At 44.2% G+C, this 27817-nt stretch overlaps 1 protein-coding gene and 1 long non-coding RNA gene across 6 annotated transcripts in view; one reads left to right on the top strand and one right to left on the bottom strand.

Annotated features, from left to right (window-relative positions):
- HLCS (holocarboxylase synthetase) overlaps positions 1-27817 on the bottom strand; it is a 208076-nt gene that overhangs the window by 23047 nt on the left and 157212 nt on the right. The gene's annotated exons all lie outside the window — the stretch shown is intronic.
- On the top strand, positions 5363-8779 carry LOC120880753. Of its 3 annotated transcripts, XR_005725133.1 has the most exons (5): positions 5363-5565; positions 6616-6694; positions 7110-7269; positions 8283-8440; positions 8695-8779. It is a non-coding gene; the product is annotated as an uncharacterized LOC120880753 (long non-coding RNA). The 3 variants fall into 3 exon arrangements; XR_005725132.1 differs by lacking the exon at positions 5363-5565 and having other exon boundaries at positions 6289-6694; positions 7127-7269; XR_005725131.1 differs by lacking the exon at positions 5363-5565 and having other exon boundaries at positions 6289-6694.

Raw genomic sequence — 27817 nt, 5'->3', positions numbered from 1 at the left:
AACGCTCCTCTCCTGGTATCCTTGTCTTCATCCCCTACCTCTTAAAAAGGAAGCGCTTTCTCAGGCTTCCCTGGTGGTCCCGTGGTTAGCAAGCTGCCTTGCAATGCAAAGGACAGCAGTTCAATCCCTGGTTTGGGAGGATCCTGCCTGCCGTGAGGCAACTGAGCCCGTGAGCCACGGCTGCTGAGGCCACGGGCAGCAGCTACTGAAGCCGTGCTCCACAAGAGACCACCGCAGTGAGAAGGCTGCGCGCCGCAACTCGAGAGGAGCTACTGCTCATCGCAGCCGGAGAAAGCCCACATCCAGCAATTAAGACCCAGTGCAACTAAAACTAAACATTAAAAAAAGAAAAAAAGAATTTCCTTGCTTTAAAAATAAAGTGCTTCTCATTTGATAACTTTTGAGTTTCTCTGTCCTTTTATTTTGCTAGACATTTCAGAATCAATCTTCTGTATATGTTTATATATGCTTTTCTATTTAAACTTTTTTTTTTTTTAAATCTAAAAAACATAGTACCATACCGCCGAAGGTGTTAGGAAACATGCTCAAATAAGGACGGGCTCCAAAGACTGCTCTGCCAACAAAATGCCAGTAAAATCTGAAACCCGGGTTCAGACACACTGGGAGAGTTCCAAAATTTAAAACTTAAAGAACTTCTTTATTCCAGTAAATCAGCTTCCCTGCGAATACCATCAAAATCCTATGCTTTAATGAGTGAGGGAATATCAGAGGAAGGGGTGGAGAAGGAAAGGATTTGGACGAGTATGAAATTTAATTTAAAAACTATTATGAGGAGTTTAATTTCCCCCTCCCCCAACTAAATACATAAATCTTTCCCATGCATTTTCTTTGTTTCCTTTTCCTTTAAAAAAAACTTTTTTTAAAGGCATCCTGAACCATCTGAAACAATAACAGAGTACGTCCAACGGGGTGGAGTTTTTAATAATAAATACAGTTACTGGATTCCTATTAATTAAAATGCCATGTTAGATATATGGAAAATATATGCGAAGAAACATTACATAATGGTGCATTCTCACTGAATGTTTAATCAAACCAGGGAGAAAAAGACCTCGGCAGCAAGGACAGTCAGCAACACGAGGCCATGCAGGCCATCTAAGTCCTAGGGACAATAAGAGGCATCAAGGGTAGGGGGGAGATGGCTCACTTCCTGAAGGGTAGAGTCGGGGGAGAGAGGACAAGGCACATGAACTGCATTTAAAGATGTGAACACGTGTGGAAACTAAGCTGGCCTTGGTTGGTGAGCACCAGGGCACTGTCACTTCCGCTCCAAGCCCTGATGTAACTTGGGATGCTCTTCTAAGCGCGTCTCCCAGGACCAGGTGGGATGGGGCACCATTATCAGTGAGTTCAGTCACTCAGTCATATCCAACTCTTTGCCACCCCAGGGACTGCAGCACGCCAGGCCTCCCTGTCCATCACCAACTCCCAGACTTTACTCATGTCCATTGAGTCAGTGATGCCATCCAACCATCTCGTCCTCAGTCTTTCCCAGCATCAGGGTCTTCTCCAGTGAGTCAGTTCTTTGCATCAGGTGGCCAAAGTATCAGAGTTTCAGCCAATACTTTTCAGCCAATACCATTTTCATCTTAGCGGAAAATTGGCAATGGAGTGTCTGCCTTTGAGAGAGTGCCAGGCCATTCCAGCTCCAGCACAACCACCGTTCAGGGGGCACTTGGTTTGATCAGGCTGAGGGGCTTCTGGAGCAGGGATCCTCTACCACAGTGGGGGTCACAGAAAACCCAACGGAGGTGCTTTTGCTTGGGGGCGGTGCATCTCTGGGGTCACCTCTCTATGCCAAGTCCCTGTCCCTGTGCATAAAACTAGGCTTTATCTCTTTACAGGGCCCTGGGAGGAAGGAACAGGTCGCCCTGCATGGGCACCCTGAGCAGAGTACCGAGCACACTGCAGTCTTTAGTTAACCCACTGGGATAAGAGATGGACCACTCCCCCGCAGTGAGCCCTCAAGGAGGGCTGGCAACTTGAGTGCTCTGGATTTATAAAGGCATTCTCCACCCAAGGTGCTCTCTCATAAGGACATTCTGGAAAAAGAGGAATCATCTGATGTCTCCTTCTTACATCCCTGACTGTAAAGAAGATTAAGAGAAAAGACCCTGGAAACACCTGATAAAGCCATCCAGGGCTGCCTGATGCTGGTGCTCATCATCCCCAGGCTGATCAAGGCCAAGACTGCCTGTGCTGAAGACAAGACCAGAAACCATTTCTGCTGTTATCTAGTTAGTGCAGTTCAGTCACTCGGTCGTGTCCAACTCTTTGCGACCCCAAGGACTGGAGCACCCCAGGCTTCCCTGTCCATCACCAACTCTCGGAGCTTACTCAAATTCATGTCTATCAAGTCGGTGATGCCATCCAACCATCTCATCCTCTGTCATCCCCTTCTCCTCCCGACTTCAATCTTTCCCAGCATCAGGGTCTTTTCAAATGAGTCAGTCCTTCCCATCAGGTGGCCAAAGTACTGGAGTTTCAGCTTCAGCATCAGTCCTTCCAATGAATATTCAGGACTGATTTCCTTTAGGATGGACTGGTTGGATCTCCTTGCTGTCCAAGGGACTCTCAAGAGTTATCTAGTTAATGGTGTCCATTGACTACGAGGGTGGTCAGGGTTCCTGGTGGATCCCAGTGGCCCAGTGTATATTTCTTTGACTGTTATAGCTCAGCTTGCCTGGAGTTGGGTCACAGGTTTTTCTGTTTCCGTTCTGTTGCATGCACTCAACTCTGTCTAGTGAGCCGCTTGGTGGCCACCCCCATAAGACCATGGCATCTCCTAGGGATGGCACTTGGTGTTCCTGAGGTGGTACGTGTACATGCCCCTCTGTAACCCTCCTAAATGCCTGCACTTTGCACCTCAAGGAACACACACAGCCGGCCAGTCTGCAGGGTACCTCGGACGATGACCCACCATGCCCAGTGACCTGGGTCCATGTGCTGCTGGGACGCACACACGCAGAGCAAAGCAGCGGAGCATGCGGGACCAGAGGTGGTTCTTCTGCGGATCGTGGGTATCAACAGGACCTCGGACCTGCTGCTCACGCTGCTCCAGCGAATGACCCTCAGAGAGCCGAGAGCGGTGGGGCTGAACTTAGCATCCTGATGAAATGGAGATTGCTGGTGTGCCTCCATGTAATGAAGCTGCCTGGAACTTCTCAGACCGCTTTTTACGATAAGCATTAAAAGGCAACGAGGAAGATGAAAGCTCCCCCTGCAGACCCCGTCTGTAATGGGGGGCTGAGGAGGCCTTCAGGGTGGGGTCTGGGAGAGGGGTTTATGGACTGGGTTACAGTCAGAGGGCATTATAGAAAAGGAGTGTGTTATTAAAAGAATCCTGAAGTTGTAAAAACTCAGAGGATTTTTTAGCGAGGATGAATAAAGTCTTTGGTAAAGATGAAGTCATGATACTCTGGAGCAGGGGCGGGAGCTCTGATTGCAGTCACCCCCTTTCCTATAAACTGGGGTGCAGCCGTACGCAGTTCTTGCTGGCAGTGGATTTTGTTGTTTTTGCAGGGCGGTGTGAGGAATATATTCTTTGAAAAAGAAACTTCTAGTGGGTATGAGAGAGTCCCTCCAGTTAGCAAATGAATGCATCAATTGTCCTATTAGAAAAGGGCAACAAAACAGTCCATTTCCTACAGCGATGCTCGCCACCTGACATGACCTGCTTTTTCTTCTTAAACACTTACACACCACCTCCTCCAGTAATTGTCAAAAAGAGAATGAAACCGTTGAGTCAGACAACAGCAGTCTGGGGTGGTGGGAAAAAAGTCTTCTAATACAGTTCTACTTCTTACAAATGCATTCAGTTAACTAAAGTATGCGTAAAAAAAATGACTGGACTTAAACTATGAAAGTAATTTAAATATTTTGCCTATAATTTTGTCTGTGCCCATCAATAGAGGAAATTCCAATTTAACCTCTGTCCAGATAGTAATCATAAATTCTAAATTCATGGCAGTTAAATTAATATTTTCCCTTAACAATGGTTAGAGGTATGCAAGATTTTTAATTTATGAAAGTAAGCATACTATATAGGTAGTTTGGAAAACAGAAATGAAAGCTTTAATTATTTATCCTAACAACTATTATTTCTTTCCCATATTTTCTAGTCCTTTCACGCATGTACGTTTTAAAGGTTTTAATCTTCTAACTATAATTTATTTTAACTGCTCTGGCCATTTCTCTATATTGTTAAGTCTTTCTGTTGATGGATAATATTCCCAGTGATTGTGTACTATTTATTTAGTTATAAATTAAATTACTGATTGTGTACTATTCATATTTGATTATAAATCTTCCAGAGTATGGATTTTCACATATATCTGACTATTTCTAGATTACTAGAAGTAGGATTCTAGCAGCAGCAGCAGCAGCAGAAGTAGCATTATTGGGTCAAAGAATATGATCTTTGATTCCTGATGCCTACTTCCAAATTGCTTTTCGAAAGGATTTTCCAGTTTACACGTCCACCAAGATTTAAAACAAGATTTAAGAGTATCCATACTTGTTTTATTATATCTTTGCCCATCTTGGATAACATTGAAAAACATGGGTTTTTGTTTGGGTTCTGTGTTTTTTTTTTGTTTTTTTTGTTTTTTTGGTGGCTAATTTAGTGGGTGAAAAATGAAGTTCAATGAATTGTGAAGTAGGGCCCTATGATGTCATCTTGGCTCCTATATTCAGAGTAAAGACAAAAATAATCGTAATGACATAGTCCGTGTTTGGCTGCTTTTCTCTGAGTCTTATGTTTCTACTCATCCACAAAGAAAGATCCAGAAGGCAGCAGGAATGTTCCAATCTGGTCTGTCAAGACTCAGACAAGCAAGGGGGGCTGTCTGCACTGGAACGAGGGTCAGGCGATGCTGTATAACCCTTCTGGCAAGCCGTCAATTCCTCAGCCTCCTGCAGAACGCTTGAGTTTCCAGAAGCACAAGATGGTAATTCTGGTGTTCTCTCCATTTAAAAACAATTATGGAGTCAGCAGAATTGTTGAAATGGCACCGGTGTGGCTTCTGGTTTTTTTTTTTAAAGCAACAAATTCAGGTGTTGGACAATGTGCTTTGTAAATAGAATAAAATGAAGTAATAAATTAAGGTGTGCCTTTGTTTGAGCTTGCTTATATTTACAGTGGGTTAAATATAACTTCTTGGAGATCTTCTGGAACATGAATCATAGTAGAAGAGATTTAACACTGGGAAAAAATAGCAAGATATGGGCTTGTCCAAAACAAAATCCACATTTACTGTGCTGTGCCTTGGGTAACTCTTAAAAAACACTCGATTATAAATAAATTTCAGACATACAGCAACTAGCAAAACCTGTGTAAGGAGCTCCCCCGCCACACTATCAGTGTCAACACTGTAAGCCTTTTAACTCTTGCAGACTGGAATGGCACGCCCAGCCCTCCCCAGCCTGCCTCCCGGCCAGGCACCCAGTCCCCCTTAGCAGCCGGTGACTCTCAGCGAGGCAGCTTTGAGCGTTTGCGAGAAGCATCGCCTTCAGCTGCCAAATTCCTGCTGGGTCGGCCAAGAGGTATGAACCAAAAATGAAAAAAACATGAAGGATTTGTTTTTTAAAAGCAATACATCAAACATAAAAAGAGCTCTTTTGTAGGAGAAATTTCGGTGTGGGAGCCAGAAGGGAGACTCTCGTTTGCCCTCCCAGGAGGAAGCAGTCTGATCTCACCTGTGACTTTTCTCTTCCAGTGTGGATTTTTCTCACCCCATTAAATGTAACCTATTGTAGGTGGGTTTGCACTGTATGAGAGACATAGAGAGTGATGGGGAAACCGCCAACGGGCAGGCCGGGGCTCAGACCAGCACCACCGGGGCACCCTGGAAGGCGGGCCCTCTCGGAGCACGTGACGGAGGGGGGGTACTACGGGGCCATATGGGCAGGGGGCTACGGGGCCATGTGGAGTGGGGCTGCGTCACCGGGGCCTGTTTGCGAGAAGCACAAGGATTCAGTTTCCGTGGCTTCAGAAACTTTGTGGGGAGCCACCCCAGAAGAAAAAAACATCTTTGCAAAGGGAAGAGAAAAAAGGAAAGAGGGGAAAAAGGATGGAAAAAAAAAAAAGAAAAACGCCAGGTTAGAATGGGTGTTCTCACATCACTTAGAAAGGGCCACTTGGAATGGATGGAGCAGGTTTCTGCGGTGACCCCCCCTGAGGAAAAGCGGCAAAATAAGAGCAGTGTCCAGGAAGGCACGGCGCAGCCGTGGAAGGGGAGGAGCCTGCGCCTTGACACCCAGGCTGCCTGTGGCCGAGGCACGCAGGACTGTGCTGCGCAGAGCAGGAAAAGGCAGTCTCGCTGTCGGGTCCCTAAATCCCCATCCCATTAGCCAGGTGCCAAGAGTGAAACCTGCAAAAGGACCCTGGTTAAATCACCAGGCAGCCACTCCACCGGCGCCCAGCGCTAATCCTTGGGGGCCAGCAGCCTTTTTTTTTTTTTTTTGGTCACACGGCAGGAAGACGAAGCTTGCTCTGGGACCAGCTGCCACCTGCTGACAAACAGCTGGTTGTTATAGGGCAGAAGGGCTGGGTGCAGCCACAGAAAATCACTGCCATTCCTCTGTTTTCAACAGACCTGCAACAGTGACGCTTTCCTGGGATTCCTGCAGAGGAGGCGCCTCATCTGCAACTGGTTTCATTCCATCAGCCCAGGTGAGCCCCTGCTGGTGATCTCATTCAATCCTCAGGACAGGGCTCCACTTTGGGGAACAGTATTGATCTTAATGCAACCCCACTTGCAGATGGAGAAGGTGAAGTTCCTCATTCAGAGTCACAGAGCTAGCAAGAGGCATGCCTGGTACGTGAGTGCCAGGTTGCTTCAGTCATGTCTGATTCTTTGTGACCCTATGGACTGAAGCCTGCCAGGCTCCTCTGTCCATGGGACTCTCCAGGCACGTTACTGGAGTGGGATGCTATGCCCTCCTCCACGGGATCTTCTCAGCTCAGGGACCAAACCCAGGTCTCTTAAGTCTCCTGCATTGGCAGATGGGTTCTTTACCACTTAGCGCCACCTGGGGAAGCCTGGTACCCACATCAAATAAATGCTCTCAAATAATGAAACCTACAGCTATTGTCTCATCTCAGAACTGTGGCGCTATTAAGACACGTGGTGCTTCTTGGAAGTACAGCCAAGGGAGGGAAAAGGAAGATGGCGGAAAGCCTCTGGGAAGAGAAGCCTTCTCACAAGGCCTTAGATGGAAAATGCTATCTGCATCCTCACTATACTGGTAATTTCCTATGAAGTCACCTGCTAAACGACCTTGTGGTAACTGGATCTAAGATTATCCAGAACCTGGGTCCTCTGACCAGTACTGGATATGGAGGGAAATGTGTAGTAATTCCTCTTCATCCCATTGTTATTGAGATTTGCAAGCACTTTCCTATCTTTGTAGAAATGTTTACAAACTTGAATCCCTAATGTGCTTTTATCTCTAATTAAATGATCTGTTCACAGGCTCAGATGATTTCTACAAAAAGGAGACACTTTTACTTTATTTAGAAAAATAAGAAGTTAAAGTTCTTGAGATCATTGTGTATGCTGAGTCACTTATGTATGCTGTGCCCAACTCTTTGGGACCCGTGGACCACAGCCCACCAGGCTACTCCATCTGTGGGATTCTCCAGCCAGAATACTGGAGTGGGTTGCCGTTTCCTCCTGGTTGAGTCTTTAAATTACCCTTCTGACCTAATATCAGGGCTTCCCTGATAGCTCAGTTGCTAAAGAATCTGCCTGTAATGCAGGAGACCCTGATTCGATTCCTGGGTTGGGAAGATCAGCTGGAGAAGGGATAGGCTACCCACTCCAGTGTTCTTGGGCTTCCTTGTGGATCAGCTGGTAAAGAATCCGCCCACAATGTGGGAGACCTGGGTTCAACCCCTGGGTTGGGAAGATCCCCTGGAGAAGTGAGAGGCTACCCACTCCAGTATTCTGGCCTGGAGAATTCCATGGACTATATAGTCCATGGGGTTGCAAAGAGTCAGACACGACTGAATGACTTTCACTTCACTTTGCCCTAATAAAAAGCTTTTTGAACACAGCAAAGGAAACTACTGACAAAGCCAAAAAGACAGCCTACTAAATGGGGGGAAATATTTGCAAGTGGAATGACTGATGAGGGGGTATTAGCCAAGCTGTTTATATATAACAGCTCATACAACTCAGCATCAACTGAACCTCAATTTGAAGATTTTTTAAAATAAACTTTTCTAATATTTCATTCATTTCTGGACATTACCTTAGAAGTGAGAAATGGAGTATTTCTTGCCATAGGAATAAACAAGGATGCCACAGTCATCAGTGATTTCGGCCTTCAATATGTGAATTTCTGAGCCTGGAGGGCGCCCAGGAAAAACAGCACCTGTGAACCAGTAGCCGTCAGGCTGCCACCACTCCCTCCGGTGAGCAGAACTAAGGATGTGAGAAATCAAACTGCAGGATGCTGGGCCCAGATAGGTGAGATGCATATGAAAGGAATGATCTCAGTGAGCCCAGATGCATGCATCTTCCCATGCACAGAAAAGCCCTAAATTCTTTAACTCGAGATATCTGGTTTTCCTTAACTAACAATTATCTTTTGATGTTCAGACTACCTGGCCCTTGTTGCAGACTTCTGTATAATCTGATTTCTCCCCCCTTCGCTTCCTCGGAACAGTTCTCTCAGGCCACTTTGAGATGCTGTTTCCTGGATTTGAAGACCTAAAAATTCTCACCAAATAAAACATAACTCTCCACTTCTAGGTCATGACTATTTTTTAAGTCGACAGAATAATTACTTTCTGTAGGGCCCCTGCTTCTCACAATCTGTTAAGAACACCCTGAGGCTCGTGTCCATCAGAGGATTCACAAAAACACAGAATAACAGGGTGCCTCCTCACTAGGGTGCATTCGAGTTACTCCCAGAAGCAAAAATACTAAGTAAGCCAAGAGATAGGCTAAGATAGTATTTTTATATTGAAACAAATGCACACCAGAAATCATGGAATATTTGCGAAAATGTTGAACATAAATCAGACTCCAAAGAAATATGCCTGCAGTGAGAAAAGATACTGTTAGAACAAATGGTCGGTTTCTCTTGTCTCCGATATTTCCAGCCAAGAATCTTGGGCAACTATATAACCTCTCTGAGCCTCAGCCTCGTCAGCTATCAAATGGGGGTAATTGCTGCCTCATTCATAGGGTTGCTATGAGAGTCCGCTAAGTTAGGACCTATGCGGACAAATAGATGGCTGAAGCCCATAACATGCCTATGTAAAAAGCAACTTGCTTTTCCATAGAATGTGTTTTACGGCTCACCCTAGAGTCTAAGCTTAGGCTAAAGACCAGCTGGGGATGCAAACGGGGCCGCCCATTGTGGACTCCCTGGAACGACTTTTCCCAAGGGGCGAGCTCCTTAAGCTCCTTGGGTCACATCGGCCTGGATACGTCTAGTTCAGTGAATGCGGACTATGTGCCAGGCCCTCATCCAGGCTCTAGATGGGTTGTTACAGTGAAAATGCTTTGTCCTTGCTCCTGACGAAGCACTCCTGTTGGGGGAGAGGTGGGGGCACGGCAGTGAGGGGGTGGTATGCAAATTAACAGGTAAATACATAGATTGTCAACCTGGTTAAAATAAAAGAGTGACGGGGAAAGAAAGGGACAGGAACGGGGTGTTGTTTTTGTGTTGAAAGGTCAAGGAAGACCCTGCTGATCAGACCTTTGATCAGAGAGCAGAAGGGCAGTGAGAGAGTTCACCGAGAAGGTGTCTGAAAGAGGAGAGCTCCAAGCAGCGGGGACAGGAAGGCCAAAGGTGCAGAATGGTCAGAGGAAGAACAAAGTTACCAAGGTGCTAAGTGCGTTTTGCAGGGGAGGGGGGAAGGCATGTGAGCTGGTGGGTGCAGGTGGGGGGCATGGAGAAAGCAGGGTTAGGGCTTTGTAGGTCTGGATTCTGGATTTTTATACTGAATAAAAGAAGCAGCAATTCTGAGGCCTTCTAAGCAGAGGGATGATACAGTCTGATTTGTATTTTAGAAGGATTCACATGGCTGTCAGGCTTCCCAGGTGGAGCTAGTGGTAAAGAATCCACCTGCCAGTGAGGAGATTTAAGAGACTTGGATTCGATCCCGGGGTTGGGAAGATCCCTTGGAGAAGGAAATGGGAACCCACTCCAGTATTCTTTTTTAAAATTATTTTAATTGGAGGCTAATTACTTTACAGTATTGTAGTGGTTTTTGCCCTACATTGACATGAATCAGCCATGGATGTACATGTGTCCCCCACCCTGAACCCCCTCCCACCTCCCTCCCACTGTAGTATTCTTGCCTGGAGAACCTCATGGATAGCCTGGGACTCAAAGAGTCGGGCACGACTGAAGCGACTTAGCGTGACTTAGCATGCACACACTCATTTGGGAACCATTATCATGGAGATGGTACTTACAGCCCTGAGACCAGACCACGAAAGGTCAGCAGGGGAGTGAGTAAGTCCAGGGAAAGGAAGACGTCTGACAACTTTGCTTCTCTGCCTGAGGCACCAGGCTGCTGCTGCTAAGTCACTTCAGTCGTGTCCGACTCCGTGCAACCCCATAGATGGCAGCCCACCAAGCTCCCCCATCCCTGGGAATCTCCAGGCAAGAACACTGGAGTGGGTTGCCATTTCCTTCTCCAATGCATGAAAGTAAAAAGTGAAAGTGAAGTGGCTCAGTCGTGTCCGACTCTTAGCAACCCCATGGACTACAGCCAACCAGGCTCCTCCATCCATGAGATTTTCCAGGCAAGAGTACTGGAGTGGGGTGCCACTGCCTTCTCCGGAGGCAGCAGGCTAAGACTTTAGAAACCCCTGATTTCTTTTTGAAAACCACAGAGCATGGTAACAGTGGGACGTCATCACACCTGGGCTGCAAACACGGAAAAAAGGTAGTACTGCGTCTCCTGTTATGCTTAAGAGATGTGGATGGTGCTCAGTGACAAGCATCTGTGAGCCTGTGAGCACAGCAGGGGTGGAAGAACATGGAAACACAGGGGTCTGCTCCGGAGCAGCTCATGCCCTCAAACACATTTTAATATATTCAAAATGGGAGCAAATGATGACAGTATGCAGATGCCAAAGTACTAACAATCTTTGACACAAATTACTGAAACCGACAGCTTCCCTGGTGGCTCAATGGTCAAGAATCTGCCTGCCGATGCAGGAGACACAAGCTGGATCCCTGGATCAGGAAGATCCCCTTGGAGGAGGAAATGACAACCCACTCCAGTATTTCTTGCACATGAAATCCCATGGACAGAGAAGCCTGGCAGGCTATAGTCCACGGCGTTGCAAAGAGTTGGACACAAATAAGTGCACACACGCTGAAATCGACTTCACAGTTTCTGTGCCACACACACTGCCAAGCATATAGTACATACTTCACACACATCTGATGAATGACTATGTATATGTTTCTAACTGAAGCTAGGAAATTTGGGACATGATTCCTTTATGGCTCAATAAACAGACAAAATTATTATTTCATGAGACACAAACGTCTGAAAGTCCCACATGGTTCAAGCCCTTTCTTTCACAGAATGAGACATGCTGCCTTGGGTAGTAATAACTGGTGAGTGAACCCTGGAACAAATGAGGGCATGGTTCTTGCCATTCATCTCTCCCCCAGTGCCTGGGATAATGCCCTGTGCAGAGCAAATACCTAATAAATCTAAATGCATGTCTAATGAACGAGTGGATAAATATTCATTAAAAATTAACTCGACAGTTAATTTAGGTCACTCACTGGAAAAAAGAAAAACAGGGAGACTAGAAAAGTATCTTTTTAATTTAAAAGGTTAATTAAGGACAAGGTTCTAAAAAATATTTTGGTGGCTTAAGTAAACCGAGCACAACTGGGGTTCAAAACAGCTGCAATTAGTAACTCGGAAAACATTCCATTATGTTCCACAAATTAGCAAAAGGGGGAAAACTGCCTGATTCACTTCATGATTCTAGTATAATCTCAATTCTAAGTAAGTAAGCAAGAAAAAAAAAAAAAAGAGGCCCTCTTCACTTACAAACATTGATGTGAAAATTCTAAATGAGATGTTGGCCAACCGAATTCAATGGTACATCTTATGTATAATACATTGTAATCAAGTAGTGTTCATCCTAGAAATGCAAGGATGGTTTAATGTCAGAAAAAAATGCATCAGTGTAATCCATCATAATGAGGAAAATCATGAGACATTCTCAGTAGATACAGAAAAGACGTAATAAATGTCAATAGGTCTAGGTCAGTTCTCCAAATGACCTACTAGTCAGATGATCAATTTCCTGAATTTATAAAATTTTCTGGTAAAAGCATGTTTCTTTTTACTATTAAGACATGACAGCAATTTGATGACAATCTCTCTTAACACTATGCCTATGTAAATTAAGGCTGTGACACTCAAAGACAGTATTTTGTACTATGTCTAAAATCTTCTAATCTGGTGTAAAATAAATTTTCTGCAACAGAATGGGGGGATAATGTCAGAAAACAGGGTTGCTTCCATGTCCACAGTTCTTTTAATAGCATTTTAAAGACCAAAGTTTTATAAATATTATGAAAACTGTTTTCTCCTAGTTTTGGCTTATATATGTATATTTTTATAAGTGGCGCAATGGGATGAGGAAGCATACTAAAAGTTAGCACGCTGCTTCTCAGTCGCTCAGTCGTGTCTGACTCTGCAACCCCGTGAACTGTAGCCTGCCAGGCTCCTCTGTTCACGGAATTTTCCAGGCAAGAATACTGGAATAAGTCGCCATTTCCTTCTCCTGGGGATCATCCGGACCCAGAGATCGAACCATCATCTCCTGCACTGGCAGGCGGATTCTGTACAGCTGAGCCACCTGGGAAGCCCCGAATCAGTATGCTACACATCATTTAATGAATTGTTTGTGTAAAAAGCTCTATCTTAATACCGTTGCAAAAATGAAAGGACTTCCCATTTTAACATGAAATGAGGTATTAAAGGCATCTGAACTCCTTCCTGGTATGCATGTCATCAGTTTCTCACACCTAAACAGAGTCAGAGCCTGTCCAGCACATGAATGAATGAAAAGGCAAACAAGGGGAAAGCTGCTAACACAGCTCAATGGCATATATCTTGACAGGTTACACAAATTCTCATCCTATCCTTCTGCCAACATTCTGACTTGTGTTCCTTCATATTCTTTACTTACCAGTTATTTACTGAGAATGTATAAAGATAACACTAGTTTCCAGGGGACAAGAAATACAACAGCAAACAGAACAGGCATAATTCTGGAAGGAGGCAGATATTAAACAAACATACAAATAAATACATTACATGTTAGGTAAAGGAGGTAAGAGAAAGAGTAGTGGATGCCATCTTCTGTTCTATAAAGGATGGACAGGAAAGGCCTCTCTCGTAAGGTGATGTGTGAACAGAGAGATCTGAAGGAAACACGAGCAGGCAAGGTATTTGGGAGTGGAATGGTCTAGGCAGGGGAGGACCTGAGTTAGGGAGTGTGCTTGCCATTTCTGAGGCCTCACACCTATGTGTGCATATGTGTGTCTAGGAGAAAGGGATGTAAAACTTCTGAGCAGGTTAAGAACTATGGATTTTCACTGAGCACAGTATTTCTGAGCTCCATGCCTGTTGTTGCATGTACTAATATTCTGCACCTTTAACTTGCTGAGAAGTATCCCAGCAACTTGTCTATCAATTACAACTTAACAAATATTTGGGTTTCCTGTTTGGAGCTATTATGAATGAAGCTGCTATGAACAACCATGTACAAGTCTTTGTGTGGACTGTTTTCCCTTGTCTGGGGCGAATCCCCAGGAGTAATGTTGCTGGGTCATATGGTGAGTGTATATTTAACTTCACAAGATATTTCCAGAATGTTTCAGAACTGTGAGAATCCAAACATCAGGTGATGTAAAGTTGAAAGCCATCAGTTCAGAGTTGATATTTAAAGCAGGGGGCCAGGGTACACATCACAACGCTCATGCCCCTTACCATCCTGTGGTCAGCTTGAGCTAAAAAAGTAGTCTCCCCAACATCTCTGATCTGAAAGAATTTGGGTTCCTATCCCTAGTGGTGCCCACAGGGTTCAATACAACTCTTGTGTGGATCTGCCAGCTTTCTAAGGACAAAAAAACTGGACTTTATGAATCAGAGTCCCAGATTCAGCCCAGGAAGTCACTCCAGTTTCAAAATCTCAGTTCTCACATTTGAGAAGATGGCAACACAGTAATTAGCCCAAATCACAGGGTTGTGCCACTAATTACAGTAGAATGGTAAGTTCAGTGGTGGCTACAATTCCTTTACTTTGGGGTGTGGATTTTGTCCACCACTTTTGCAAGGAGAGAACAATGTTGAAGGAAAGAGTCTAGATTCAAACCTTGAAGTCAGTTCTTTGTGAAGCATTGTGGCTGCTGTGGCCCTATCATCAGTGGGAGCATCTGCCTCAGTGAAAATTTCTACTGTGGCTGTAGTACATGGATAGTTAATTCAGATGGATGAAGCTGGCAGGAAATGGTATTTGGCTGGACATACTCACACAGGAGAATTAAAGAACAGACTGGTAAGTCACTGTTAAACCATGAAAGCCTGAATAATCATTGACGTGATGCACGCCAGCCCAAACACACCCAGTTCACAACAGACACGTCATTTTTCAACCTGCAACAACCTACGAGAAATTGATTTCAGTCGTTGCTGCCCTGTGACATCTCAGAAATCAGATTCTCGTACATAATTAGGTCCCAGGGCAATCATGTGAGTCACATTCTAATCTAACAATGGGGAGGGGGTATGATAGTCCAGAAAAAGAAAAAGCCAATTCAATCTTAAAAATGAAAGTAATTTGAAAGAAAAGAAAAAAGTCTCATTTCAAGGCACATTCTTATCACATCTGCAAAGTTCTTAGCACTATATGCCTGCCATGTGGTAAAAGTGCTTAATCAATGGCACTTAATATTATTTTATTATTGTTAATGTTTCCAGCAGGAATTCACCCCTCACTGAGTCTATTAATTTCTCCTGCTGGTCAAGATATGCACAAAAATTTAGTAAACTTTAACATATGGACTTACTTCATTGTGAATAATTGTTTCCTATATTAAAAATTGCAAGTACATTGATTTTCACTTGTACTTTTTACAGTAACGTCATATATAGGGTATAAATGGCCTTCAACAACAGTATGTTATATTTATAATAGGTATAATACAAAATACATAAAAGTAAAATTATACATTAATGGTAACAAATAATATTCTCTTCCAAAAATCGTGATTCATCAGGGTATGCTAACGTTAGCTCAAACAATTCCAAGTTCAATGCACAAGTCCAAGGCTAGTCAGATGGCTGTCCTCCAAGTGGTGACTCAGGGGCAAGCCTTTCCCAACTTGTGACACCACCATTTTCCCACAGGACCTCCAAGATCACAGTGGAGAGGCAGAGTGGGAGACTCCTCTGGGCCAGGCCTGGAACATACACACTTCACATCCATCCCGAACCCTGGCCACCCACACAACACCAACCCGGCTGAAAGGAGGTGTGTGTGCCCAGGAGGGAAAAGAAACATGGTTAGGAGTCATGTAATATTTCCTCTGCCACAAATATTCTCTACATATACAATTGACATTTGCCTTGGATTTCACTCATGTTTACCTGCAACTTTTGAATGATGCCTTATTTACTCATGACTAGAAAAAGCTGATGAGTGGCCACTGTTATTACCATCTTACAGATAAAGAAACAGAGGCTTATAGAAGTCATTTAGTGTTAGTCAATAGTGGTTGCCTGGGGCTAGACTACTGTTCATGGGGTTCTCATCACCAACTTAGACAGCATGGTAAAAAGCAGAGACATTACTTTGTCAACAAAGGTCCGTCTAGTCAAGGCTATCGTTTTTCCAGTAGTCATGTATGGATGTGGGAGTTGGACCATAAAGAAAACAGAGCACCAAAGAATTGATGCCTTTGAACTGTGGTGTTGGAGAAGACTCTTGAAAGTCCCTTGGACTGCAAGGAGATCCAACCAGTCCATCCTAAAGGAAATAAGTCCTGAATATTCACTGGAAAGGCTGGTGCTGAAGCTGAAGCTCCAATACTTCGGCCACCTGATGCAAAGACCTGAGTCACTGGAAAAGACCCTGATGCTGGGAAAGATTGAAGGCAGGAGGAGAAGGGGACGACAGAAGATGAGATAGTTGGATGGCATCACCAACCTGATGGACATGAGTTTGAGCAAGCTCTGGAAGTTGGTGATGGACAGGGAAGCCTGGTGTGCTGTAGTCCATGGGGTGACAAAGAGTTGAACATGACTGAGCAATTGAACTGAACTGATAGGTCTGTCACAGCTTTTCTTCCAAGGAGCAAGTATCTTTTAATTTTCATGGCTGCAGTCATCTACAGTGATTTTGGAGCCCAAGAAAATAAAGTCTGTCAGTGTTTCCATTGTTTCCCCATCTATTTGCCATGAAGTGATGAGACCAGATGCAATGATCTTAGTTTTTTGAATGTTGTGTTTTGATTTATAAAAGAAGTAGCTTTTTGTAGTACAAAACGAAGCAGGTCAAAGGCTAACAGAGTTTTGCCAAGAGAACGTACTGGTCATGGCAAACACTTTCTTCCAACAACACAAGAGATGACTCTACACATGGACACCACCCGATGGTCAATACTGAAATCAGATTGATTATGTTCTTTGCAGCCAAAGATGGAGAAGCTCTATACAGTCAGCAAAACCAAGACCAGGAGCTGACTGTGGCTCAGATCATGAACTCCTTATTGCCAAATTCAGACTTAAATTGAAGAAAGTAGGGAAAACCACCAAACCATTCAGGTATGACCTAAATCAAATCCCTTACTATACAGTAGAAGTGACAAATAAGATTCAAGGGACTAGATCTGATAGAGAGCCTGAAGAACTGTGGATGGAGGTTTGTGACATTGTACAGGAGTCAGTGATCAAGACCATCCCAAAGAAAAAGAAACACAAAAAGGCAAAATGCTTCTCTGAGGAGGCCTTACAAATAGCTGAGAAAAGAAGAGAAGTGAAAGGCAAAAGAGAGAAGGAAAGATATACCCATTTGAATGCAGAGTTCCAAAGAATAGCAAGGAAAGATAAGAAAGCCTTCCTCGGTGATCAGTGCAAAGAAATAGAGGAAAACAATAGAATGGGAAAGACTAGCGATCTCTTCAAGAAACTTAGAGATACCAAGGGAACATTTCATGTAAAGATGAGCACAATAAAGGACAGAAGTGGTATGGATCCAACAGAAGCTGAAGATATTAAGAAGAGGTGATGAGAATACACAGAAGAACTGTACAAAAAAGATCTTCACAACCCAGATAATCATGATGGTGTGATCACTCACCTAGAGCCAGACACCCTGGAATGTGAAGTCAAGTGGGCCTTAGGAAGCATCACTACGAACAAAGCTAGTGGAGGTGATGGAATTCCAGTTGAATGATTTCAAATCTTAAAGATGATGCTGCGAAAGTGCTGTACTCAATATGCCACCAAATCTGGAAAACACAGCAGTGGCCACAGGACTGGAAATGGTCAGTTTTCATTCCAATCCCAAAGGAATTTGGCATTCCAATGCCAAAGAATGTTCAAACTCCCACAAAATTGCACTCATTCTCACACGCTAGTAAAGTAATGCTCAAAATTCTCTGAGCCAAGCTTCAGCAATATGTGAACCGTGAACCTCCAGACGTTCAAGCTGGTTTTAGAAAAGGCAGAGGAAACAGATCAAATTGCCAACATCCGCTGGATCATGGAAAAAGCAAGAGAGTTCCAGAAAAACATCTACTTCTGCTTTATTGACTACACCAAAGCATTTGACTGTGTGGATCACAACAAACTGAAAAATTCTTCAAGAGATGGAATACCAGACCACCTGACCTGCCTCCGGAGAAATCTGTGCGCAGGTCAAGAAGCAAGTTAGAACTGGACCTGGAACAACAGACTGGTTCCAAATCCAGAAAGGAGTATGTCAAGGCTATATACTATCACCCTGCTTATTTAACTTATATGCAGAGTACATCATGAGAAATGCTGGGCTGGATGAAGCACCAGCTGGAACCAAGATTGCCAGGAGAAATATTAATAACCTCAGATATGCAGATGACACCATGCTTATGGTAAAAAGTGAAGAAGAACTAAAGAGCCTCTTGATGAAAGTCAAAGAGGAAAGGGAAAAAGTTGCTTAAAACTCAACATTCAGAAAACTAAGATTATGGCATCCAGTCTCATCACTTCATGGCAAATAGATGGGCAAACAATGGAAACAGTGACAGATTTTTTGGGGGGAGGGGGGCTCCAAAATCACTGAAGATGGTGACCGCAGCCATGAAATTAAAAGACACTTGCTCTTTGGAAGAAAAGCTATGATCAACCTAGACAGCATATTAAAAAGCAGATACATTACTTTGCCAACAAAGGTCCATCTAGTCAAGGCTATGGTTTTTCCAGTAGTCATGTATGGATGTGAGAGTTGGACTATAAAGAAAGCTGAGCACTGAAGAACTGATGCTTTTTGAACTGTGGTGTTGGCGAAGACTCTTGAGAGTCCCTTGGACTGCAAGGAGATCCAACCAATCAATCCTAAAAGAGATCAGTCCTGAGTGTTCACTGGAAGTCCTGAATATTCATTGGAAAGGCTGGTGCTGAAGCTGAAACTCCAATACTTTGGCCACCTGATGCGAAGAGCTGACTCACTGGAAAAGACCCTGATGCTGGGACAGATTGAGGACAGGAGGAGAAGGGGACGACAGAGGATGAGATGGTTGGATGGCATCACCGACTCGATGGACATGAGTTTGAGTGAATTCCGGGAGTTGGTGAGGTACAGGGAGGCCTGGCGTGCTGCAGATCATGGCTTCGTAAAGAGTCAAACACCACTGAGCGACTGAACTGAACTGAATATTAGTTATTTCAGGGAATGTTTGGAAAATAAAACAGGAATATGGCAATAAACCCAAAATGTGACCTCTAATTGTTATTTTGGAGATGCAGACATAAGTACAGGCATGAGTAAGTATGATTGAATTGAAAATGAATGATGTGAGAAAAGAACTCTGTGCAGAGTCAAGTTCCTAACCTTATGAAACTGAAAGTGAAAGTGAAGGTCACTCAGTCGTGTCTGATTCTTTACGACTTCACGGACTATACAGTCCACGGAATTCTCCAGGCCAGAACACTGTAGCGGGTAGACTTTCCCTTCTCCAGGGGAATCTACCCAACCCAGGGATCGAACTCAGGTCTCCCACATTGCAGGTGGATTCTTTACCAGCTGAGGCACAAGGGAAGCCCTTATACATTGAACTAAAAGTGAATCCCACACCTAACACTGGTTGTCATGGCTACAGTGAGCAGGATGGACCTTGAAGACAGGCCTGGACACACTGCTAGGAATTCAAAGGCCAAGGTACCCAGAGCTTGCCATAGGAGTAGCTATCCTGCACTCCAGCCTCTAATGACAAAATGATCTTTTCGATGTAAAAGTTCAAAGCACCACCATAGAGAACGAGATGCACGCTGGATGGCCAGGAGCCAGGCAGATAAACTGCCCACAGCTTCCTTCTCCATATTCTATATCTAGCATCAATATTTCCACGTTGAGGATGGAACAGATTTTCCTAGCATTTAATGTCATGCTTTCTCCTTTCAGAACAAGGAAGCATGTGTAATACTAAACCTGGATTCCAGAGACCCTGGCAAGGTGTGACCTAGTGTCCAGAAGTTTATTGCCAAGGTTCCAGTTTATGCCCACCAGGCCCAGAGCACAGTTCCGGATGAGCCAACAGCTTTTGGCTCCAGTGGGTTTTGGCTGCAGTAACGATCTGGTGACTGATTTACTCCACCCTTTCAGTTCTTTACTCTTCATCAAAATAATTCTGCACAAATCATTTCCATGTTTCCAAAGCAAAAGTTGGGGGGAGAAAAACCCCAAGTTAAAAAATAAAAGAGCCTGCAAACAGGGAAGGATTTGCTCTCCAACAGTCATTTCAGGAAACCATCAGGTGGAATTAAGCAATGTAATGGGCAGTTTGGTCTTGACTTCCCATCAGAAAGAAGGCTGCACACCCACACAAACACACACGTCCACTCCCAGGCGATGCCCCGCACCAGACCATGGGCTTCCACTGACACCGAATTCCTGTCAAGAGGGCAGTTTCCTTTCTGCTATACCAACATGATGCTTCATTACACCAAGACACAGCACACTCCAATCTGCCAGGTAAGTGAAGAAGGAAGCTTAAAATGTATGGTAACATTTAAAATGCTGAGCATTTCCGTCTTAAGTGAGCGTGCACTCTCCCAAGCTCTTCCCATGGCAAGGCTCCAAAAGGCCCATTAGTTCTTCCTGGGCAGTCCTCCAGCTCAGTGCAATGCTCCCAGCAGGTGCTGTAACTGTCAACTCACCCACATGTGACATTTTGGGGCTTTCCTGGTGGCTCAGATAGTAAAGAATCCACAGGAGACCCAGGTTCAATCCCTGGGTCAGGAAGATCCCCTGAAGAAGGCAATGACAACCTATTCCAGTATTCTTACCTGGAGAATTCCACGGACACAGGAGCCTGGCAGGCTACAGTCCATGGGGTCACAAAGAGTCAGATACAACTGAGCTACTAACACTTTAGTGTGATGCTGCATCGCCAACAAGGGCGTGGGGAGCTGCCTCCACTTTTGCTGATCACCAGAAAGAATTTCAAGCCACTTGAGATAAGTAAATCTAGTTTACTCATTGGAGTCACTAAAGATGCTAGGTTTGTCATAAGCCATCAGAGGCAAGGCTCACTCGCCCAGAATTAATCAAGGCAGCTTCAGGACTTCACAGTGGACCTTCCTTCTGAAATTACTGGCCTTGAACCACAGAAATGATGAAATGAAACAGCCCACCCTCAGTTCCTCCAATGAAATGGGGCCTGGAAGGTCTCATGACTAAATGAGAAATCACACTGAGCTAAGCTCCTCCACACTGACCCGCTGTGGTTCTTAATGTGCATTAGAGTCTCTTGGCCAGAATTTAAAAGAAGTACTTATATTTTCTACTTATTAAATGCTGCAATATTAGATCGCATTTCTAGGAAAATATTGGCTTGCCCAATATAAAATACCTACCAACCACACCAGGCTTTAGTATGGAGCCCATTGGCCTTTGCAGGTGGCACAATGGTAAAGAATCCGCCTGCTGATGCAAGAGACTTTAGAGACATGGGTTGGGAAGATCCCCTGGAACAGGAAATGGCAGCCCACTCCAGTATTCTTGCTTGGAAAATTCCAGGGACAGAGGCGCCTGGTGGGCTGTAGTCCATGGGGTTGCAAAGAGTCGGACACAACTGGGCAACTGGCCACTAAGATCACAAGCACAAACGTGATCATTAAAATAAATACCATCTTGGCTATAACAAATGCGTCAACTAAAAGCAGGCCAATCCTGACGTTCAATAATATCACCTCGGATGTGAACAATACTTGACACTTTGCAAACTGTTTCTATATTAGAAATAGAGCTTGGTCGGGTAGGTGGGGCTGCAATCACCTCCATTTTGCAGTGGAACAACTTGCAGTGAGGAGAGACATAGACAGGCCTCAAAGCCAGTGAGAAATTCTAACTTTGGCCACATGGTGCTGTGTAATGGCCATCGGCAGTCCTCAGCCATGCTGGAAACAGGGCAACAAGAGATTGCTTTTAATACCAAAGAAAGTCAATGTGATGGCCACTTGGGGAAATATGAAGTTGGGAAAGACAAAAAGATGCTTCCACATTTTAAAGGGGGAAAAAAAAAATCCAATCTTGATGAACCTTCATGACTCCATCATCAATAGAAGCAACAGCCAAGGATCCCCCGGACCTGTGTCAGGCCCGGGCCTGTGTCTGGTCTCATCTCAGGCCGTGCAGACATCTGGGCCTGGCTGCGGGTTCTATGTTTATGGGAGGCGGGTGAGGACATGACCACCTAGGCCCTGGGGCGGGTTAAGCAGCCTGATTGAACGTCGCTGCTAATTAAGGGCCCCTGTCATCTGGCAGGACCGCCGGGGTACCTTCTGCACTTGTTCATGACCACAGCACCTCACTCAGAAATTAACTCTTGATGAGTGCAGACAGGGGCCCAGCTGGTCCTCCGAGTCCTGCCAAGCAGATAAATGAAATGTAATCAGGATGCTGCTGACTGCCAAGAGAAGAGGGGCTCTCCGTGACCTCTTGGTGAAACCCAGAGTCTACTTTCAGCGTGACTTAATTCTCTGCACTAGAGACACTTAATGCAGCCGGGAATGGTGTGAATAGGCCCGCGGCCACAGGGAGGGCACTGGGAGGTCCATCCTCGAATGTCCACTTTATTAAGTATAAGCTAAAAGAATAAAGAGGCGGTGCAGGAGAATCTAATTGTCAATTGGCAGATACTTTCTCTAGGAGAGAGGTGCTATTTTCTTCATGACTCTTCACAGGTCTGGGGACAATGGTGGCTTGTTACAGTTTGCAAATTGTAGAATCATTTCACTCAGGTTTAAAATATCGAACACTCATTTTTCTAGCACTTGTGGAGGAACGCTTGCCCCTAAGTTCTGTTAAAAGAGGAAGATAGTGGTTATTACTACCTGGGCCTTCCAGACACAGAAACTAGATAGAGAGATATATTCTGGCTCACACAGCAAAGCTGCAGCTCAGGGCGGGAGACTAGAATCCAGGAGTCTCGCATCTCGGTTTCAGACACTCTGGTCTGAGCGTACGCCACCACTTTATTTCAGAAAGTCAACGTGTAGCAGGTGATGATGGGGAGGGCATGGGGCCAGGAGACTGGACAGCGAGCAGGGTCACAGCCTCACTGCACTGGCCCCTAGAGAACGACTCCACGAGTGGCTCCTGCATGTGATATACTCCTTGAGAAGGGACGAGGAAGGCAGGCTGCAGACCACGGCTCCAGACCACAAGGAAGACGTGTCTCTCTGCGACTTCCAAAAGGCGCAGAAGAGGCCTCCAAAGAAAAGGATGAAATGACGGCAAGAGTCATCTTTTGCTAACACATCCGAAAAGTGGCGACTGGGCTGGAAGCAAAGGGAAAGATGAAGAAATGGGCAGGAAAGGCATTTGATGCCCTGATAAAACATTTTCAAAAACTAAAAAGGTGTTGGGGAGAAACTGTAATAACTCCCAAAGGACTAAAGGTGGAGGTGGGGTAAGGTGGGAGGAGTCAGGAAAGGTACTCAATTGCTTGAGAGAGTGCCGTGGTTTCCTACTGGTGCATAGCAAAGTAACCCCAAACTGAGCAGCTTAAGGGCTTCTCAGGTGGCGCTAGTGGTAAAGAACTTGTCTGCCAACGCAGGAGATAAGAGATGTGGGTTCGATCCCTGGGTCGGGAAGATCCCCTGGAGAAAGGCATGGCAACCCACTTCAGTATTCTTGCCAAGGACAGAGGGGCCTGGTGGGCTACAGTTCATGGCGTTGCAAAGAGTCGGTCGGACACAACTGAAGTGACTAGCACACACGAGCAGCTTAAGACTACACACAGCAATCGTCTCCTAGTTTCTGGGAGTCAAGAGTCTGGGAGTGGCTCAGTTGACTACTTTTAGCTCAATAGCCCAGGTGTCAGCTAGGGAATGGTCATCGCAAGGCTTGACTGAGGAGGGTTCCCTTCCAAGCTCACTTCCATGGGCACCCCGAGGTCTCAGCTTCCCATGAAAGTGAACAATCTTTTTCTGCCATGTGGGCCTCACCATCGGACTAGTCACTGCCCATCAGCTTGCTCCTCCCTTAGTGACAACTCCAAAAGACAGAGAGGGTGAGAAAAAGCTAGCAGGACAGAAGTCATGGTCTTTTCTGTAACCTAACCTCAGAAGTGACATTCCATTACTTTGTCATATTCGATTTGTTAAATGCGAGCCATGAGGTCCAGCCCACACTTAAGTAGTGGGGCTTACAGAAGAGCATGAAGACCCGAAGGTAGATCACTGGGATCCTCCCAAAGGCAGCTTACCAAAGAGATTCCTTACTCCTTGGATAAACCTAGAGATGCACTCTTCCACAGTAAGCCTCTACAGTTCAGTCACTCTGCTGTGTCCAACTCTTTTTGACCCCATGGATTGCAGCACTCTCCAGACTATATGATTAGGCCATGCCAGGAGAAATATCAATAACCTCAGATATGCAGATTACACCACACTTATGGCAGAAAGCAAAGAAGAACTAAAGAGCCTCTTGATGAAAGTCAAAGAGGAAAGTGAAAACGCTGGCTTAAAACTCAACATTCAGAAAACTAAGATTATGGCATCTGGTCCCATCATTTCATGGCAAATAGATGGGCAAACAATGGAAACAGTGAGAGATTTTATTTTGGGGGGCTCCAAAATGACTGCAGATGGTGACTGCAGCCATGAAATTAAAAGACACTTGCTCTTTGGAAGAAAAGCTATGATCAACCTAGACAGCATATTTAAAAGCAGATACATTACTTTGCCAACAAAGGTCCGTCTAGTGAAGGCTATGGTTTTTCCAGTAGTCATGTATGGATGTGAGAGTTGGACTATAAAGAAAGCTGAGCTCTGAAGAACTGATGCTTTTGAACTGTGGTGTTGGAGAAGACTCTTGAGAGTCCCTTGGACTACAAGGAAATCCAACCAGTCCATCCTAAAGGAAATCAGTCCTGAATATTCACTGGAAGGACTGATGCTGAAGCTGAAACTCCAATACCTTGCCCACCTGATGCAAAGGACTGACTCTTTGGAAAAGACCCTGATGCTGGGACAGACTGAGGGCAGGAGGAGAAGGGGATGACAGAGGATGAGACGGCTGGATGGCATCACCGACTTAATGGACATGGGTTTGGGTGGACTCTGGGAGTTGGTGATGGACAGGGAGGCCTGGTGTGCTGCAGTTCATGGGGTGACAGAGTCGGACCCAACTGAGCAACTGCACTGAACTGAACTAATCAGCATTATCATCTGCACATTCATCATTTATTCTCACACTGCAACAACATCTTCAGTGAAGGTGTGGAGTTTTAAATTTAAGGGAAATGGGATACACATACCAGACTGATGTTGCTGTTTAAACACAGCTTCCCAAAACTGGCTGTCCAGAGCGCTGTCAGAGGCTCTTCCTTTCGTGTGAGCTACCCACGGACTACAGTGCCCACTGAGGGCTCAGCTCTGTGCCCTTCCAGAAGAAGAGTCTGTACAAGAGATACACCCTCACAATAACAACCACTAACTTTTGCTGACAGTGCATGATGGCCAAGTACTGAGTCAAGACTTTACATCCATCATCACCATTCATCCTTACAATGACCTCTATAGATGAGAAAGCGAGATGGCGAGCAGGAGAATTTCCCGTTGTTAGGAACCCATCAATTCATGTAATTAGTGCTGAGTAGGTCCTGGGCAATTAATTACCTTTTTTTTTTAACATTTTAATTAATTTATTTATTTATTTTTTATTTTACTTTACAATTCTGTATTGGTTTTGCCATACATTGACATGAATCCACCACGGGTGTACATGCGTTCCCAAACATGATCCCCCCTCCCAGCCCCCTCCCCACAACATCTCTCTGGGTTATCCCCGTGTACCAGCCCCAAGCGTGCCCTATCCTGCATCGGACATAGACTGGCAATTCGATTCTTACATGATATTATACATGTTTCAATGCCATTCTCCCAAATCATCTCACCCTCTCCCTCTCCCTCTGAGTCCAAAAGTCCGCTATACACATCTGTGTCTTTTTTGCTGTCCTGCATACAGGGTCATCATTGCCATCTTTCTAAATTTCATATATATGTGTTAGTATACTGTATTGGTGTTTTTCTTTCTGGCTTACTTCACTCTGTATAAGAAGAAACTGAATGACTATATTATGTGCATATCACATGACCATATACTTTTAAAAACCAGTGAAAAACTATTAGAATAAAATTAAACTTAGTAAGTGAAGTGAAAGTCGCTCAATTGTATCTGACTCTTTGCGACCCCATGGACTGGGGCCTGCCAGGCTGCTCTGTCCATGGAATACTCCAGGTCAGAAAACTGGAGTGGGTTGCCATTCCTTCTCCAGGGGATCTTCCTGACCCAGGGATCAAACCCAGATCTCCCGCATCACAGGCGGATTCTTTACTATCTGAGCACCAGGGAAGCCCAAACTTAGTCAGGTATTATATGAAATTAGAATACAGAGAAACTAAGTGTTCCTGTATGACTATGTACTAGCAGTTAACTTAAAAAAAAAAAACAGATTTTATGATAACCCATTGTAGAAAATATAGGAAATGTAAGAAAGTAAGGCTAAGACATGAAGTCACTTGTGATTCTACCACCAAAAGGCATTTTGGAACATACCTTTTAGCCTTTTTTCTATATTGTATGAGAGTGTGAATATATCATATCTTTTAAAAATTGTTGTACTATAGTGGCTGAATATGCCACTTTTTCCATTTAATACAACATTGGGAGTGTTTTTCCTATATTAATGATTTTCCCAAAAACATTCACTTTTAAATGGCTACCATCATATTATTCTAATTTTTAAAAACGACTTCCTTTTACTCCTTTAATGGGTCAAAACTGCCAGAACTACGGTCCTCTGTTTCTCATTTCCTGCCTTTTAAAAAATTATTTGAATATCCATTTTTAATTTTTCTACTGACTTTTCAGCTATATTCTTTTACTTTTTGAAGTGGCTGCCCCAAGGATTATTATATATGCTATAATTTTTCATAGTCTACTTACAGTCAATATTGTACCATTTCCTGTAAAATATAGAAAACTTGCAATAATAGGTCCATATCTACTTTTATGGTTGTTATATGTACCATATCTACAAATGTTATAAGCCCCATAACATACTTATAATTTTTGCTTTAAATAGTTAAATGGTTAATAATGAAATTGAGGCAGAAAAGTACAAACAAAAAGCCAGTATTTCGTATTTACCTCAATATTCACAATATCCAATGCTTTTAATTTTTCTGGAAGGATCTGAGTTTCTACCTGGTGTCATGTTTCTTTGTACATCAGGAAGTACAGCTCTGTTGGTGATAAACTGTCATCATTTTCTTTACATGAAAAGGTCCTTATTTTCCCTTCATTCTTCTTTAAAAATTTTGTATTGTGGTAAAATACATATGACAAAGAATTTACCACTTAATCCATTTTAAAGGTATAATTCAGTGGCATTAAGTACATTCTTGTACAACAATCAGTACCTCCCACCTCTGAACACTGTCATCATCCCAGTCTCTTCATTCTGGAAGAATCCTTTTACTGGATGTAACAGTTTTCTTTCAGAGCTTGAAAGGCGCTCTTCTGGCTTGCATGTCTTCTGAAGTCAGCCACTGATTGGCCTGGGGTTCCCCGGTGTTGCTTCCCTCTTGCTGCTTTCAAGCTTTGTGCTTTACCTTTGGTTTTCAAGAGGTTGAAAGAGTCAGCATGGGCTTTCTCTATTTACCTGATGTTCCTTCACCACCTTGTATATGTAAACTCCTGTTCTGCACAGACTTTTGAGAAAGTTTAGCTTTCATTACTTCTAAGATTGTTTCCTGTTCCATCTTCACTCTCCTCTGTCATATCCTTTTGTCAGTGAAGTCCACCCAGTATATTTCGAACTTCAGATATTGTATTGTCAGTTCTACCGTTTCTTTTTTTTTGGGTCACTTCTGTGTCACTAATGGGATACCTTATCTCTTCCTTCACTGTGCGCACGTACGGTTTTACGTCATTTAGTTCAGTTATTCATCCTGGGGTTGGACTCAGTGGATTTTCCTTTCTTCTGAGAGAGTGCTCTACTTTCTTGGTCTGTCAGTTGT

Source organism: Oryx dammah, unplaced genomic scaffold (assembly GCF_014754425.2).
Source record: "Oryx dammah isolate SB20612 unplaced genomic scaffold, SCBI_Odam_1.1 HiC_scaffold_2, whole genome shotgun sequence".
Lineage (NCBI taxonomy): Eukaryota > Metazoa > Chordata > Mammalia > Artiodactyla > Bovidae > Oryx > Oryx dammah.
This window is presented reverse-complemented; position numbering and strand designations above follow the sequence as displayed.